Here is a 16,339-nt window from a genome sequence, read left to right as displayed (position 1 = left end):
TTGCTCCAATATGTGTCTCACATCCGATTGGTCGCTGCAATAGCTGCGAAACGCTTGTATAGTTGAAAATTGTCTTACGTCGCGTCCCCTGTAGCTTTATGCGAGTAATTCACTGAACGTCGCACCGAGGAAATCCCTTGGAGAGGAAGCCATCGAAACGGAGGCCTCCAGAAATCCATCTTTCTGAAGACCAATATAAGTGTCAGCTGTACAAGGATTTACACGAGTTATCTATCTCGTCCCCTCGCCGCATCGACCGCAGAAATCCCTTTTTGACGATCCTTCAATCTCTATTCTCTCTCTGGCATTCTCTTCCGTTGGCGCTGGGATTTACGGCCACTGTTTTATTTTGCCTGTATTTGATACATTACTTCCCCGGGTGCTGCAAGGAGAAATGCAGGGCAGAGAGAATTAAGTCTTGACTACCAACTGAAGATATCACAACTAGTTTAGAAGCTCTGTATCAATTCTTCGCTTACAAATTGTATTCTTAACGTCCGCAGTTTGGAAACGGTTTAGAAATATTTATATACACACAGAACCACACAACTAATAAAATATGTAAACCCAATATGACCCACCTAATGTTTGCAAGATTCAAAAGAGGGAACATTTCTGGACGTTTACTGAAAATTAGAGCCAATTCCAAATAATAACATCTAAGCAAGGAAGATTTTATTAAAAAGTTACGTTTAGGCCATACTGAGTACATGTGTATTCAATATGGCCTACTCATATATTTTGTTCTTTCACATCAGAATATGCAACAGAAATTTTAAAGAAAGTACCAAAATGTTGTATAAGTGTATATTGATGCACTTATATTTTATTTGCGTAATGACAAATGAGATTTGCACAAAGAAATAACATTGTTTAGAAACCAATAAACAAGGGAGTGACATGTCAGAATTTGTCACCAAGAGACCATGGATTACACATCATAGTCTGGGCAAATGAGAGGTCCTCTATCATCCTTAGTGAGTTCCACACACTCTACGTGAATATAAGAGTAACAAATGTCCTTTACGATATATTCCTGTGTAGGCCATATTGAGTCCACGTTCACAGTGTTCTATGTTCCTTTATTATAAACAGAACTTTAGATTAAAGTCTAAACTAACTACATTGTTGTAAAGTACAAATTATGAGCTAAATTATTATTATTATTAAATTATAAGTAATAACTTCCATATGCAATATTTGATCACGTAGAACAAACACAATCACGAGGTTCAACTATTTCCCTTCTTTGTCTACATGTTATTGCACTATAGGTACAGCCAACAGGTTCCATCATGTCATTCGGACAGTCTAAATGGCATACTAGTGTCATCTGTTGAATGAACCTTGTAACTACTTGGAAACAGCAAATAGGCCATATTGAGTACTAGGCAATATTGCGTTCACGAACGTTATATTTTGACTCCAGTAAAACATTAATGTGCATAAACTGCAAATGATGCAGTTTTGGTGTGTCAAAATATACAAAGAAATGCATAGTAGACCACTTGCATCAGCTAGCGTTCCGTGTGATGCATTAAAATACATCAAGTGGGAAGATCAGACAAGATTATTTCAAAGGCAAAGGAATTTTGCTTCAAATGCACTTGTCACAACTAAATGTGTAATTTTGTCGTCAGCATATACAAATGGCTGTACATGTACTGGTCTCATCTTTCATTTTCCTACTTTGTATCTCCTAGTTTTTAATTTACATTATTTGATGACGTAGTTCATAACGATAACAAACAGAAAGGGGCTCATGCTGTCTTCCTGTTTTGCTCCTGTTTCTATCCTAAATTCATTTGTGCATTTCCCTGTTAATCTGACTGTTCCTTTCACTCCATTGTATACACTTTGTATTCTCTGTACAAGTACAGGAGATGTTACAATTTCCAACAGTGCATTCCATACTTGTTCTTCTGGTACCGTATCAAAATCTGCTCTCAGATCCAGTAAGGCCACATAACCTTCTCTTTCCTTATTTAATGCATTTTCAATGAATTGCCGCAGTGTAAATACATGATGTACATGTATATGATCCTGCGTCTGACGATTCTTCCTAAATTCCATTTTCTTATTCTTTTACTATGTTCTCCACTTCGTTTCGTAATTTAATTTCCAGCATTCTCGTGCAGACCTTCATAGCTACTGTAGACAGGCATGTAGCCCTGTCTCGTACTTGATTGTACTACCCTTCTTGTAAATTGATATTATTATATTTTTCTCCCAGTCTGTTGGTATGTTGTTGCTCTCCTATGATTCTTTACATATTCTCCACATTGACCGTATAACATCTTTTCCTCCATGTTTGATAAGCTCTGTGGATATTTCATCTGCACTGCCAATTTTCCCAGCTTTATCTTTTCTATTGCCAGCTCTACTTCAAATAATTTTATTCTATTTCCATCTTGGCGCTCACCCTGTACTCTCACCATTACCTCTCTGTTCATTTTCTTGCTACTGTTTAAACATTCCTCCATAGTATTCACTTCATACTTTTAGTACTTCATTTTTCTGTTTTGATGTTCCCTTCTCTATCTTCTATATTCATTATTCTCTTTCCATATTTCCCTTTAAGATTTTTGACGGTTTGCCAGAATTGTTTAACATTTCTTTGACAGTTCTCTTCCGTTTCTCTTCCGAAATCTTCCCAAGCTTTGCTTGTTTACAGCCTGCTTGGCACTAATTTTTTTCTGACTTGTTTCTGATATATTTTTTCCAAGCTTCTTTCTTCTTTTTATCTCCCCCTTTAACAGCATGCTTCACCATTTGTTCTTTTCATTGGTCTTCCTATTGTGTTAAGTTCACACACCTCGTCTGCTTTTATAAGCAGAGTTGTTCTTAACACATTCCATCTCTTTTCCAATGTACTTCCCCATTAATTTCTTATTCTCCTATGCTCAATTCTTCTGTCACTCGTCTTTCAAATTCTGACCATGTCCTCTTTCTTCTTAATTTCCTATACTACCATTCCGATCTCCCATTATCACAATATGCCTTGTACTAACTCTGGCTTTAACCACATTCCCTTGAAGATTTGTGTAAAACTTTCCTTTCTTTTAAATTCTTTTGCATCTTGTGTTTTTCTAGATCTAAATTTGCTCTTATTATTCAAGAGCTCACTGGTTTTCAATCTATCACTCTTGCTGTGTAATTTGCTTCTAAGTTAATTTTTACTCCTTCCTTAGCCCTGTTCTTCTTACTTATTCCTGAGTAGAAGAGTGCATAATTCTTATCCAGAATCATCTCTCCATTCCCCTTTTTCTTAGTTTCACTAACTCCTAGTACCTTTATTTTATATTTCCCCATTTCTACAACTATTTTAGTTTATTTCTCTGTTAAATAAGTAATATTCCATGTTCCAAATGTCGTTGTCCTATCCTTGCCTTGTTGCCTCCAATGAATCTGTCCATATTAGTTCCTTTGATTTCTCTGAATGTTTGTTGTTTCACTCTCATTGGGCTGCCTCCTCTGGGTTCTAGGCTTGCCAGATTTTCATTCGGGGTTGCTTCCCCTAGCCTCTTTAGAGTTCTCTTCCATCTGCAAGGTAGCAGATCCTCACTTTCAAACTCTAGTGAGATTGAGTTGCCTGTTCCGCCATCCGTACTGAGAGAATTTCTTCTCTGCCACTTCCGCCATTGAGGTCTTCACCGTATCCCTTACAAGGTACTACCATCCGGAGCCAGATGGACTAGGTTCCTCCGCCTCCTCAGCCGTTGAGATGACCATCCATCTTATTCCGCCTTTGGAGTCGTTGATCAATAGATTGCTTCTTAATCTGACTCTTTTCTTCTAGCTAAGCTACCGCCTGCGAAGCCTACGGCATCATCAGATCACGCAGGCCCACTACCAACTACAAGGTCCTGCAAACACTAGGTGGGGGTGAAGTTAGATAATATTTATTTATCTACAGTGTCTTTTTCTTCGGTTCAACCATTAAGTACGATTTTTAATGCTTTTCGACGGCGATAAATAGATTTTAGTAGCAAATTTTCAATGGCAACTTCTAACGCCGTAGAGTTAGGCAACACACATATCGCCTTGCAGGGAAGCGAGTCTTTCAGGATGTAAATACCCCATTTTTATTGACGGTGACTGTACGTGAAACTGCACTAACGCGCCTATTTGGTTACACGGTGCAACACCGACTCGTCTACGTCGTTGATTTGGTTTCTTGATTGATTGATTTGGTGTTCTAAGACCACTATATGTACAGTAAAACTAATCGGGACTGGACCAACATTTTAAAGTGTGATCCGAACCACTATGTGGCTCCACCGGGTATCGAACCCGGGACGCCTTGATTACAAGGCGACGACGCTACCACGGAGCCATCTGGGAGGCCCTCGTTGATTTTGTGTCTGCGTAGTATGCACTACGTTCTGGAGTGGTGTAGTGTTTGATGTATGATCATGTGGTGCGTGCTAACTAATCAAATTAACATGTAAAGCAACAGACAGGCATTTGTTGTATCTTCTGAAATGAACACCGCTATTCCTCTACTTGGTTGAACGACATTTCCTTGCAACAGCCTGACACCGGGATACACCTGCACTACACCGATTGTCAAAAAGTGCATCAAACTAGACGGGGCTAATATAAAGTATTCGTCATATCTCATAATAATACTTGACTTCACTTAATTCCTTTTGCACCATCAGGAGCATAGGGCTTCAGTGAAACGCCTCCATTTGGCTCTGTGACGTGCCAACTCCTTGATCTCTCTATGTTTTTCCTTTATCGGCTGCTTCTTCTCCTACTGTTCTCTTCCATGTCTTCTTCGTACATACTATTTTCCGGGCTCCTTGGGGGTTCCAATCTTAGGCTGCTTTCTGTATTGCTCCAGTTGGTTTTCGTAAGGTGTGACCTAACCAACTACATTTTCTTCTTTTTATTTCGGTTGCGATTGGCTGTTGTTTAGTTTCTCTCCATAATTCTTCATTTGATATTATTTCTGGCCACTTTATATTGAGGATACGCCTGAGACAGCGATTAATAAAGGTTTGTATCCTTTTCGTGTTAGTTTGTGTGGTTTTCCATGTTTCGCAAGCATACAGTAAAACTGATTTTACATTTGTATTGAAAATCGTTATTTTTGTCTTTCTAGAAACATTGCAGGTTTTCCAAATAGTATACAGTTGTATAAATGCCACATTGGATTTCTTGATTCTATTTTCTATGTCTTCATCAGAACCTCCTTCTTTTGTTATGGCACTTCCTAAGTATGTAAATGACTCTACTTGTTCAACCAGCTCATGACAAACATTCAATTTTTCTTTTCCTCTTGCACTGACTCTCATTTGTTTAGTCTTGTCCACATTAATAGTGAGTCCTGCTATCTTTGCTTCCTCCTGTAATCTTTTTAGTTTCTCCTTCATGTCACTACGTCTTTGGGCTAAGAAGCAGATGTCATTCACAAAATCTAAATATCCTAGTCTACAATTGAGTTTCCATTGTATTCCTCTTTTCCTGCAATAATAATAGAGATCAGATAACTTAATTTTCTCGCCACGTTTTCTTCTAAGAACACCAATTGCGTTAAATCTTCAACTTAGAATGCAACATATAAAATCTAAATTCTAACTCTGAGGCTCTCAAAGACTTTTTTACCATAAGAAGACTGTAAGAATGAAATAGGTCCTCCATCTTGATGTACCGTCTCTGGTCCTTCACAATGGCGATGGTTCCTTTTCTTCGGCACATGAATGCCTCGCGTCGGCACACAATAGAGGACCTCGCGATCAGTCGATTCCTCGGCCGTAACACGTGTCACTCTTTCTCCCCCCTTTCACGTTATTCGGTCCCGACTCATGTCACTACAAAAGGCCACGTCTAACATTATTCGACATGTTTCGTGAAGACGTTGCTCGCAATATATTCTATCCCGTAAACAGGGTGTTACAAAAATTATGCACTGTTCTTTTAAGGGGACAGTTTCTGCCGAAACAAAGCCCCAATCGATATTTATCGATCAATCCCTAAAATATTTTATTTCTGCAAGTAAGAAAATTCAGTTTTTACATACATATTGTGGTACACGGGAATTGGAAGAGAGAATGTTAATTTTAGCCAATGTTATTTTACAATTTTCATGTAAACACATCGTAGATTTGATTTGATTTATGTCTTCCTGAATAGAGGAGCTTTTCTTCAACTTTTGGCTAATCGCGGCGATGAAGATACGTAATGATATGATGACATTGATGAAGAAACACTCACATAGAACACTGATGTCCAGGCCGGGATTGAACCCGGAACCCCTGCGCTGTGCTAACCGCTCCACCACGGGAGATCAGCTTATAGATTAGAGTAAATATTTGAAACCTACATATATATATATATTTCAGTACTTCATGAAATATCGAGTGGTTACGACGCCAGACGTCCTGGTTTCGAATCCCGGTCTAGTCATACGTGTTCGTTGTGAGTGTCCCTTAATCAATTTCATTGTGCTTTGTGAGTTTCTTTGGGTTTATGTCCACTGTATGCATAGAAAGGCTAATTTGGACTGGACCTACAGTTTAGAGTGGGATCCGAACCACTACGTGCCTCCCTCCAACGTTATCGATCTGCAATATCATCACTCATCCTCATCATCGATATTAGCCAAAAGCGGCAGAAAAGCGACACTAAATTATAACGAAGCTGTAAGCCTGTACATTTTCAAGAAGCTTCAACCTGACCAAGGGTCATTCACTTGTACTACAAGCCGCTTGCTCCTTTTAGGTATTTCAAATATGCTAAGTCAAGTGTAAACATACTTCCTGGAGTATTGGTGTAACAAACAAGCTAACAAGTAAACAGTGAGTAATTTGCTAACATAATAGGAAGCGATAAACTTCCACCACACGTATCATTCTTTGGAATGAGGGACCGAACCAGCCACTCCTGATTGACTTATTGTGTGATATACTCTAAAATCTCCTTCATCCTCAGAGGAGAGTCTTACTCGCTTGTAAGTTGGCTTGATGGTAAGGAGCCAAGAGGTACTACTGAAACAAAATGACCTACAAAACAACTAGAAATGGCAAATAGTCAGCACTTGGATTTTAAAACCTTGGAACTTGAATCATACATGGTAAAATTAGGATAATTACCTGTCTAATACTTGAAGACTGATGCTTGTACTAGCTTTCTCCAGGGTTCTGGTTGCTTGTCAGCCTAAATCAGGCGGACTCGCCCTGTTCGAAGAAAAACCAAAAGTCCTCTTGACTATTCCCAGTCAATCAAAAGAGTGTCCCTTCTCCTCTATCGCTTTCGCAGTGGATACTTCCTCCGTGCCGATTCGTCAAGTCTCTCGCTTCCTATTATGTTAGCAAATTTCTCACTGTTTACCTGTTAGCTTGTTTGTTACACCAATACTTCAGGAAGTGTGTTTACACTTGACTTAGCATATTTGAAATACCTAAGAGGGGCAAGCGGCTTGTAGAAGAAGTGAATGATCCTTGGTCAGGTTGAAGCTTCTTGAAAATGTACATGCTTACAGCTTTGTTACGAAATAAAAAAATCAATTATGAACGGAACTATGATACATTAGTGCTAATATTTACATAATGCAACAATTTTAGTGGTATTTGGCTAATAGACATTTTGGAAGAGTTACCTTCAAAATATCCTTATTCAGCTAATAGAAACTTCCCTATCTCAGGATGGCATCCAATTTCGTCTAATGGATTATCAGCACCTGTCAACCAGATTTAACAGCTGTCTGCCATTTTAGGCGAAATGGGATATCCCGTTTCGTGTAATGCCATTTTGTCAAAACAGGTTTGAAGGGAAATGTTGCAAGTGATGGAAATTTTGTCGGCAATCATCGTAAACACAATACAAATTGGAACATGTGACGATGCTAACTACGAACAGTCACATGAGCCAAATAGTCAGGTGTTGCTCCTGAAAAGGAGCAATGTCACACAATCCAGCAGCCGGGGATGTTTGTTGTATTTTCTATAAGCTAGAGGAGATATGATTCCATTTGTTAGTGTATCTTCTAGTAGGCAGAGACGATCCTTAATCTTTAAATGACAAGGCTCTGTGATAGGACAAATTTAACAAGTACGTCTCATGGATGACACCTACCCTATTTCTGACTTTTAGACCCACAACTAATTCCAATTTTTCAAATATAGTTTGAATACCTTTAACTTGAATATCTCATGCCAAGTCCAAAGAAAATACGTCAATAATATCATCTTCTTTCCTAAGCTCTTCCTTTCAGCCGAGGGAGGTGGGTTACTAGATTCTTGCTTCTGCTTGGAGTTTTAGATTTTCTGCTACTCAATGGCTTGTCTGCCCATACAGTTTCCAATTCTATACCTACAGTGAAATTTGTATTATCTTCAATTTCCATATCATTTCCATAATTGACATCTGAGTCATTCGTATCGTAACCAAGGCTTTGAGTAAAAGTGGCAAGTCTGCTATTATCCTTAACATAGAAGGAAGCAGAGAAAGGAATGCTTAATAAGTAATTACTCAAACGTTAGGTGACTGACTGGAGAGACTGCTGTGGAATCAAGAGAGAGGGACAGTTGGCGAGTGAACGGAATTGTGATAGGATCGGGGTTGAAGAGCGCAAGGGGTGATGAGAGTAAAGTCTAAGAGGGTGGTCACATATGTGACAGTGACAATTGAGATGGTTGAGAGGATGATCTGTGGTGCTGCAGAACCTCCAGCGATATGCGACTTCTGATTGGCTCTCATTCCGGAAGTTAATCCAGTGTTCCCTCAAGGTAACGCTAGATGACAGGGTTGAAATTGACAATGTTGATTTAAGAGATCCATCCCAATAAGATAAGAAAGCCCTTCAAACAGAGATTAATTATGAGCACATTTTTTTCAAAATTAGGGTTTTGAAAGACAGAAAATCAGAACTCTTCTAAAAGTTAATGGTTTTCTTATTTAAAGTCACATCAGTGCAAACATTGTAAATACTTATGCATATACTTTCTATGTCACGTCCATGGTTGTGCATAGTTAGAGATCGGTTAGTTCATCGAACTATGCAGCCTAACTATTGCCTATTTTTGGGGGAACAGGAAAAGGTTTATAGTCACCTTGCCTTGACTCATCTCATCCTACAGGTCGCTAGGTGCCCTGGCTTGCCCCGAGTTGATAGCTTCCTGGAGATGAGGCCTGCTCGAAAAATGTTCATAGTATGGTTGATTATACAGAAATGAATTCATTTAGTATATTCCAAGATATGAAATTTCTTCTTTTAATGCAGTAATTACTTCGTATAAGCTACAAGCGCTTTCAGAGATACCAACATTATTATTCACGATGGCTTCATATTGATTTTAGTCACCTGAAAACGATTCAAAAACATTTTTAACATTTTTTCCATACAAATATATATTTCTTAGTATAATTTCGACAATTTGATTACAAATTTTATTTCTAAATAATCACGAGTCTGATCTTTCCATACTTATCCTGTAAACAGACAAACAAGGGACGACGGACAAGGAACATATAAACTCTTCCGGTGCGCACAGCCAATAAGACAGCGTTGTATACGTCTGGTTCTGCAGCACTCTAGGGTTTGTAAATACTACATCCGGACGAGTGACCGGTAAAGTCTTTCCTAGTTAAGTCCATATCGATTCAGTCGTGGAGAGTATAAAACCAATTTACGGTACTTGTCCATTCTTGCCATTCTTCTAGAGTGCAACCTCTCGCACATCATACTTTAGACCAATCGAGGAAAGACATTGGTAAGATGATTGATGAATAGCTACTCCACCCAAGAGACGATTTAGGGTATCTGGTTCGATCCCGACGCAACAATAAGTTTGCGTTACGCATTAAAAGTTGGTACATGCCTCCGCATCGCCAGCGAGACCCTCTTTGTGGTGTTCCTCTGTTTCACCACCTGAAATCCCTGAACTAACTCCATCGTCATTGCTTGCTTTTCTTGCCTTACCAGTTCATTTCTTATCTTTTCCTCGATAGTCGCAGTAACTGTGGGAATACAAACAGCAAGGCAGTGTCACACAAGTCACCTATTACTGTGCATAAAGTGGGCTTAAAACACCAAATCAATCAATCAATCAAAACAAGACACCTATGTACCCATGCCCTCAAATAATATGCAACTACGAGAAGATTAGATAGGTGGGGCCACAGGCGACTATATTCCTTTTCCGGAATGTCTGGAGTAAGAGAACGCGAACGCGTCCTGCGCGCACGTTGCGGTGTGTGCCTCGTCCAATGAACGCGCGGAGGGGAGGTATCGCGCCGGAGGGGGCGACTCGACTGGTCATTCGTGGTCCAGTAGTTCTGTGGGAATTCTGCATTCAGCAGAGCGCCGCATAGTCTGGCCCCGCCCACAAGCTTTCGCCTCTGCGCGTCGCTACTCCAGACATTCCGGAAAAGGAATATAGCTCCATGTCTACTTATATAGTGGCTAGGAAGTATACCCAGTGCGGATCTACCGGGTGTTTCAACAGAAACGCCGTGATTTCAAATGGCATTTTAAAATATTTATGATAACTACTCAAAAAAAAATAATTACATATTCTGATAGAGAAAACACAAAAGTTTAATGAAAAACATGTTCGAAATGTCCACCTTGACGATTTATCACTTCTTGCACCTGGTTGCACATGTCAAATATCTGTCCAAGAGTTGCACGACTAACTTGTGCAGTACAGTGTTCGATGTTTGCTTTCAAATCATCTAGTAATCGCAGTCCTCGTTTGAAAACCCCCTGCTTTAGGAAACCTCACAAGAAATAGTCTCAAGGGTTTAAATCAGGGCTAGTTGGAGGTCACTCTAAACCATTTTGAAATACGCGTAAATGTGTGTAGCGATTCTCAGGACAGGTTCAGTTGTATGCGGCTTAGCTCCGTCTTGCTGGAACCATTGCTGACGAATTGGACAACGTTTCCGACGAAGACCAGGAATGATGTACAGTATTCCTGCAGCATTTTCAAATAACTTTCTGATGTGACATAGCCATCAAAAAAGAAAGGTCCAATCAAGCCACGTTTCGATACACCACCATATCAAAACTTATTGTGCGTACAGAGGTGTCTCCTTCGTTCATGTGGATTATAGGTTGCCAAAAATTAAATTTTAGACTTTTGTCAATCATGACATATGCAAATTATTACTGTGAATATACTAAATATTTTTAGGGTCATTTGAAATGATGGCGTTTCTGTTAAAACATCCGGTACAAGCCGCAAAACCTAGCAGTGCGGGCGGGCCCGGAGACAAGCAAGCCTTTAGAAGGCCCTCAGCCATTGACATAGTTGGGTTTCGTACATGTGTATGTAAAAATAAACGTAGTTACTCGGAGGTACAGGAATGACTACAATATATACAGGTAAAGTTAAAGTTTCCTGTGCATATAGCCATGAAGGCACATTTAGGGTGTGTTGGGGTAAGGCCCTACATATTTTCGATCGATATTATCTTGGTGGTGATATGATCAGCACCAGGCTGCGGCCGCCTCTAGCCCCTTTGCCCTCGGGTACCATTTGATTTGAGTCTGGGTGGGCCCAAGAGCTGCTTTATACGGGGACAAAGTCGTAAAAAGTTTACCTTAGGTCCCCCACCCTAGATTTCCAGCGTGCCGGTCAGACTAGAATCCAATCAGACTAGAATTTCACGAGAAATGCAGTGGTGACGGTTTCTTCAACCTATATTTAATCAAGAAAAAGTTATGTATATTATTATATATATAAACACACACGGACGTGTATATGTGTGTATGTGTGTGTGTAAAGGTAGGTAGGTAGAGGGGGTATTTGGTAATATTTTGGGGGGCGTCCAAGATTTGTAGATCCAGCACTGGGTATACCACATGTTAGTAACCTAACCGGTTTTCATGCGCATGCATGAAAAACAGCCTTGTTATTCAAAGGCTAATACGTCTCCACTTCAATCTTTGACGTTTAGCCGAATTGCCAACTACAACCAGCTTCATTGACGCTTCATTTTCTGCTTGTTCTTGTTTTATCTAACAGAACCTAACCAAACCACGTGTGTGACGTCAAGGAGAGCTAGGGATGAATCAACCTAACAAAACAGAGCACGTATCTCCCTGTTGAGAAAATGTTAAATTTCGCTTATTTTAAATACGTGTACTTACCTTTTTACCAGTATCGACGAAATGGGATTTGGCGAAAAGGTAGCTACATCCCGTTTCCCCTAAAATGACGGGCAGGACATAAATCACTGTATATTGTGCTGATAAGCAAATAGGCGAAACGGGACTACACGTTTCTCAGTATTGTCCTGCAGCGGAACCTAATAGAACCCATTAGAATTTTTGAGTTCCTAGACCTTAAAAACCCTGGTTGTGAAACAGTGTAAGTTGATATATCGGAAATATTCATTGATCCGAAAAAAAGGGTTCCTGTACCGTATTGAAACAATTTGCAGGTAGAAAGGTTCTTTACGGTCCAGCACCGATTTACGCTTGCTGATTTTCTCTCCTGGACCGGAATTGAATTTATTTACAATCTCTGGACCTTTAACAACCCTACATTTTGAAACCCTTGAACCTGGTTACAGAAATTATTCAGAAGAAGAAACCCCTATGCACCATTGGGAATTAAAATAAAATTACCTTTTCCTCAACCGAATTTTCAGTGCGTGCAGAACATCTTTGTACGGAAACGCAATTTAACCGGACACTCAGATTCTTCTACGCACTTCCGTCTCTTCCTTTGGTATTTCCCCAAAAGTTCGTATCTCCTCCTGCCTTCAACCTTCCTTTGCACAATTCACAATGGTTGGAGAAGCTTTCAGAAAGCAAAGACGTCCTTGGCTTATTCACTTTGGAGGAAATCCGGAATTGCTTTAAGCTGCGTTTCCTGCAGGAGTGAAGAGGGAGCGCAGCGAAAGCAGTAACTCAGAAGGGCTCTGATAGACTTAAACCAAATTTTATTCTTGGACGACCAAAGCTGAGATGGATGTTTTCTTCTAGGAACCCTAGCCTCCACCCGCATACATTCAGGGGTATGCGCTTGTTGTAACTTATATTTACACTAGGACATCATATGCGTTGAATTTCGGTACCTTCGTCTTACTTATCCTCAATAATTCTTTATTACAGTAAAACCTCGTTAATCCGGACTAATGCGAGGGATAAGTTGACCGGATAAACGAAAGTCCAGACTGACTTAAATAACCTAAAAAAGAGTGGAAAGGACAAGAGAGAAAGAGGAGAGAAAAAGAAAGAAGAATGAAGGAAAAAGAGCGTGAGATAAAGAGTCCAACCACATTCTAGATGGAAGTAAATATGTTTTAGCCTTTTAGGTGAAAGTACAGTTTACAAGAGAAAGCCACCTGCTAGAATGTTCCAGAACAACTTTCTAATAGTCTGGAGGGTAGTAATGTTTGTGCATATATAAGTAGGTGGAACCGCCGATCCTAGAACTACCTTTTGACCTACTTTCTCACCTTAATGGATTTCTCGCGTAAGGCACGAGCAGTGTTGCCAACTCCTCACTCGAAAAATCACCAAGGTTTTTGTTTTACGCACTAAACTAACCTACAATGAGAGAAAAAATGGACAGAAAAAGCTCTGGCATCATTTTTTAAGCTATTTTTTATGCTAACTCGTTTTTTGACCCACATTTGAAATGACTTACGATATTTTCCTATAAGGCTGCCCCCCTTTTACTGTAGGCCCCCCCCTCTCTCCTCTTCCCCCCTTTTTTAGTGTAATCTACCACGACGTGCTAATAGGCTTCTGCTCTCAGCGTAATTTGTTTTACGCACTAAACTAACCTACAATAAAAGAAAATTAGACAGAAGAAAAGCTCTGGCATCAGTTTTTTTAAGCTATTTTTTACCTTCTGCAAATCTTGCTCTTATGCTATTTCGCTTTTTGAGCTACATTTGAAATGACATACCTATAAGGCTGCCTCTCTTAGTGTAAGGCCCCCCCTCTCAGTGTAATCTACTACGACCTGCTAATAGGCTTTTGCTCTCAGCGTAATCCGTTTTACGGGCTAAACTAACCTACAATGAGAGAAAATTAGACAGAAGAAGAAAAGCTCTGGCATCAGTTTTTTAAGCTATCTTTTACCTTCTGCAAATCTTGCTAACATCGTTCTTTAACCTATATTTGAAATGACTTACGATATTTTCCTATAAGGCCGTCTCCTCTTACTGTAAGGTCCCTCAGTGTAATCTACCACGACCTTGCACTCTCAGCGTAATCTACCACAATGTTTTGTTATTAAAACTCTCAGGTGTGATCTTCTACAATGTGTGTGTGTGATAATCAAAATTTATTTTTTGTTAAGGAAATCCCTGGCCCCCAAAAAAAGAAAAATATCCCGCCAGGGGTGCGTGGTGCCCAACACAGTTCTAATGGCCACGGCTAACAAAGCCATGCCTTTGTAGAGTTTCATGGGTTCTTTTTTTTTAAACCCCCCATGACTCCCTACAGAGGACCTCCGTGTGTAATGTGTGTGTTTTATGATTGAAGAGAAGAAAAATTTTTTGGTTAAGAATGGAATGTGTAAGAACTAAAAAAAAGTTTCCGTAGGGGGTGCAGCATCTGAAAGAAATAAAAAAATATCCTCAAAATAGTGTACATAATATGATAGAAAAATATAAAAAAAGTGTGAATGCAAAAATTAGTGTGAATGATTGTTTTTCTTTAAAAAAAATGATAGAAAAATATAAAAAAATGTGAATGCAAAAATAAGTGTGAATAATTGTTTTTTTTTTTAAAAAAAGTGGTGCAAGAAATAATACGTACTTTTTTGATTGAGAAGTCTAATGGTGCGAGCAGGTTTCTTCCTCGTCATGGCATCCCCATTCTCGGGTGTGGATGTTGCAGTCGAGTAGCCTCAATTTGGTGTCGCGGGGATCAAGCGCCACTTTGTTGATTGTGGATGTACGCAACTGGTCGATGGTGCTCGTGATCCGATGTTCGGTCATGCGTTTGATTTTTTTGTCGAACAAGCACGACTTGTAATCTTCTACGGTTAGTTTGTTTGTGCTCGAACGCCCCACCCCTTTTGCTTTTTTTATTTCGGTCTCGTCCTGGATTTTCACGGCGTACATTTTCGCTCGAAGACCAGCAAACTCTGTGATGATGCGGCCGTTGACTTCATCCTTCATCTTCCCGATCGTCATTTTCTGGCTGTCGTCGAAGAGAGCGTGATCTTTGGGATAATTAGAGAAGTCGAAATGCTGGCTCATGCTTTTTAGATCTTCGTATAGATCATCGGTGCGGATGTTGTACACGAAGCTGTCTGTGTCGGTGTACGCCACCTCGATCGCCTCTCCATAGCGTGGTTTCATGATGTCGTAGTGAAACTTGTACATGGCCAGCTTCGACAACTCGAGGATCGCGACTCCCACGGCGATTGGTTTGTCGAATGTTATGTTTCTGAGAGCACGTTCGATCAATACCAACGTGTCGCTCAGTATCGTGAAGTTCTTGTACGTGGGCTGAGCGACGAGCTTGTTTATTTTCTTCGGGTCGGAGACCAAGTTGATATTTCTTCTTTTCCTCGCATCTTCCATGCTCTTGCCGTAGATGCTGTTGTTCATCAACTTGTATAGGTCTTTGTCTGCGGAAGAAGAAGCTGATGCTCGACGTTGAGTGTTGCCGTCGATATAGGGCGCTAGCCACCTGGTCTGTCTAAACTTCAATCCCGAGTGCACGCGCTTCAAAACCAATCCATGCTGGAGGTAGAATTGTAGGAGACGATAATGCACCACGTAATTCTCTTTGCTCTTGAAGGTGAGCATCAGCTTCTTCTCCGGAGTCGATTCCATCACAGGTGCCATCGCAAATCCATGGTGTTCTCGATGAAGCGATGCAGGATATTCCAAATCTACTTTCAGGAAACATCCATTTTCATGATCTTCGCCCCATTCCAAACAATCTTGAAGTTCCTGCTCGCTCATCCATTCGTATTCTCCGATGGGCAGAGTCTCGGACATGGCATAACCATACAGGTTGTTCATGTCCCAGTATGCCAAGAAGTTTGTCGCTTTCTCTGCATCGAAATCGGCAACATATGAATTGTTGGCTTTGACGTATCGAAGGGGGCACTGGACGATTCCACCGCGTTTTGCCTCTTCGACAAACAAAAGTTGATTGACGTCCTTGATGAGTTCTATCTTCACCTTCGTGGATTTTAACATCGCTTGCCAAGAATAACCCGGTGTGGTGTAGCTGAAAGCGGGGTCCAAACCATATGCCGCCATTCCTCTCGAGCGATGGAGATGAAAACGGTCGCTCAATAGCGTAACATCCAGTTTCAGATACAGATCGTGATAGTCGGCCATGGTTTGACAAGAGAATGTAGACCACACGAGCTGAGCATGATGGTAGTCCTCTTCGCTGCAACGG

Source organism: Lepisma saccharinum, chromosome 22 (assembly GCF_977018435.1).
Source record: "Lepisma saccharinum chromosome 22, izLepSacc3.1, whole genome shotgun sequence".
Classification (NCBI taxonomy): Eukaryota; Metazoa; Arthropoda; class Insecta; order Zygentoma; family Lepismatidae; genus Lepisma; species Lepisma saccharinum.
This window is presented reverse-complemented; position numbering follows the sequence as displayed.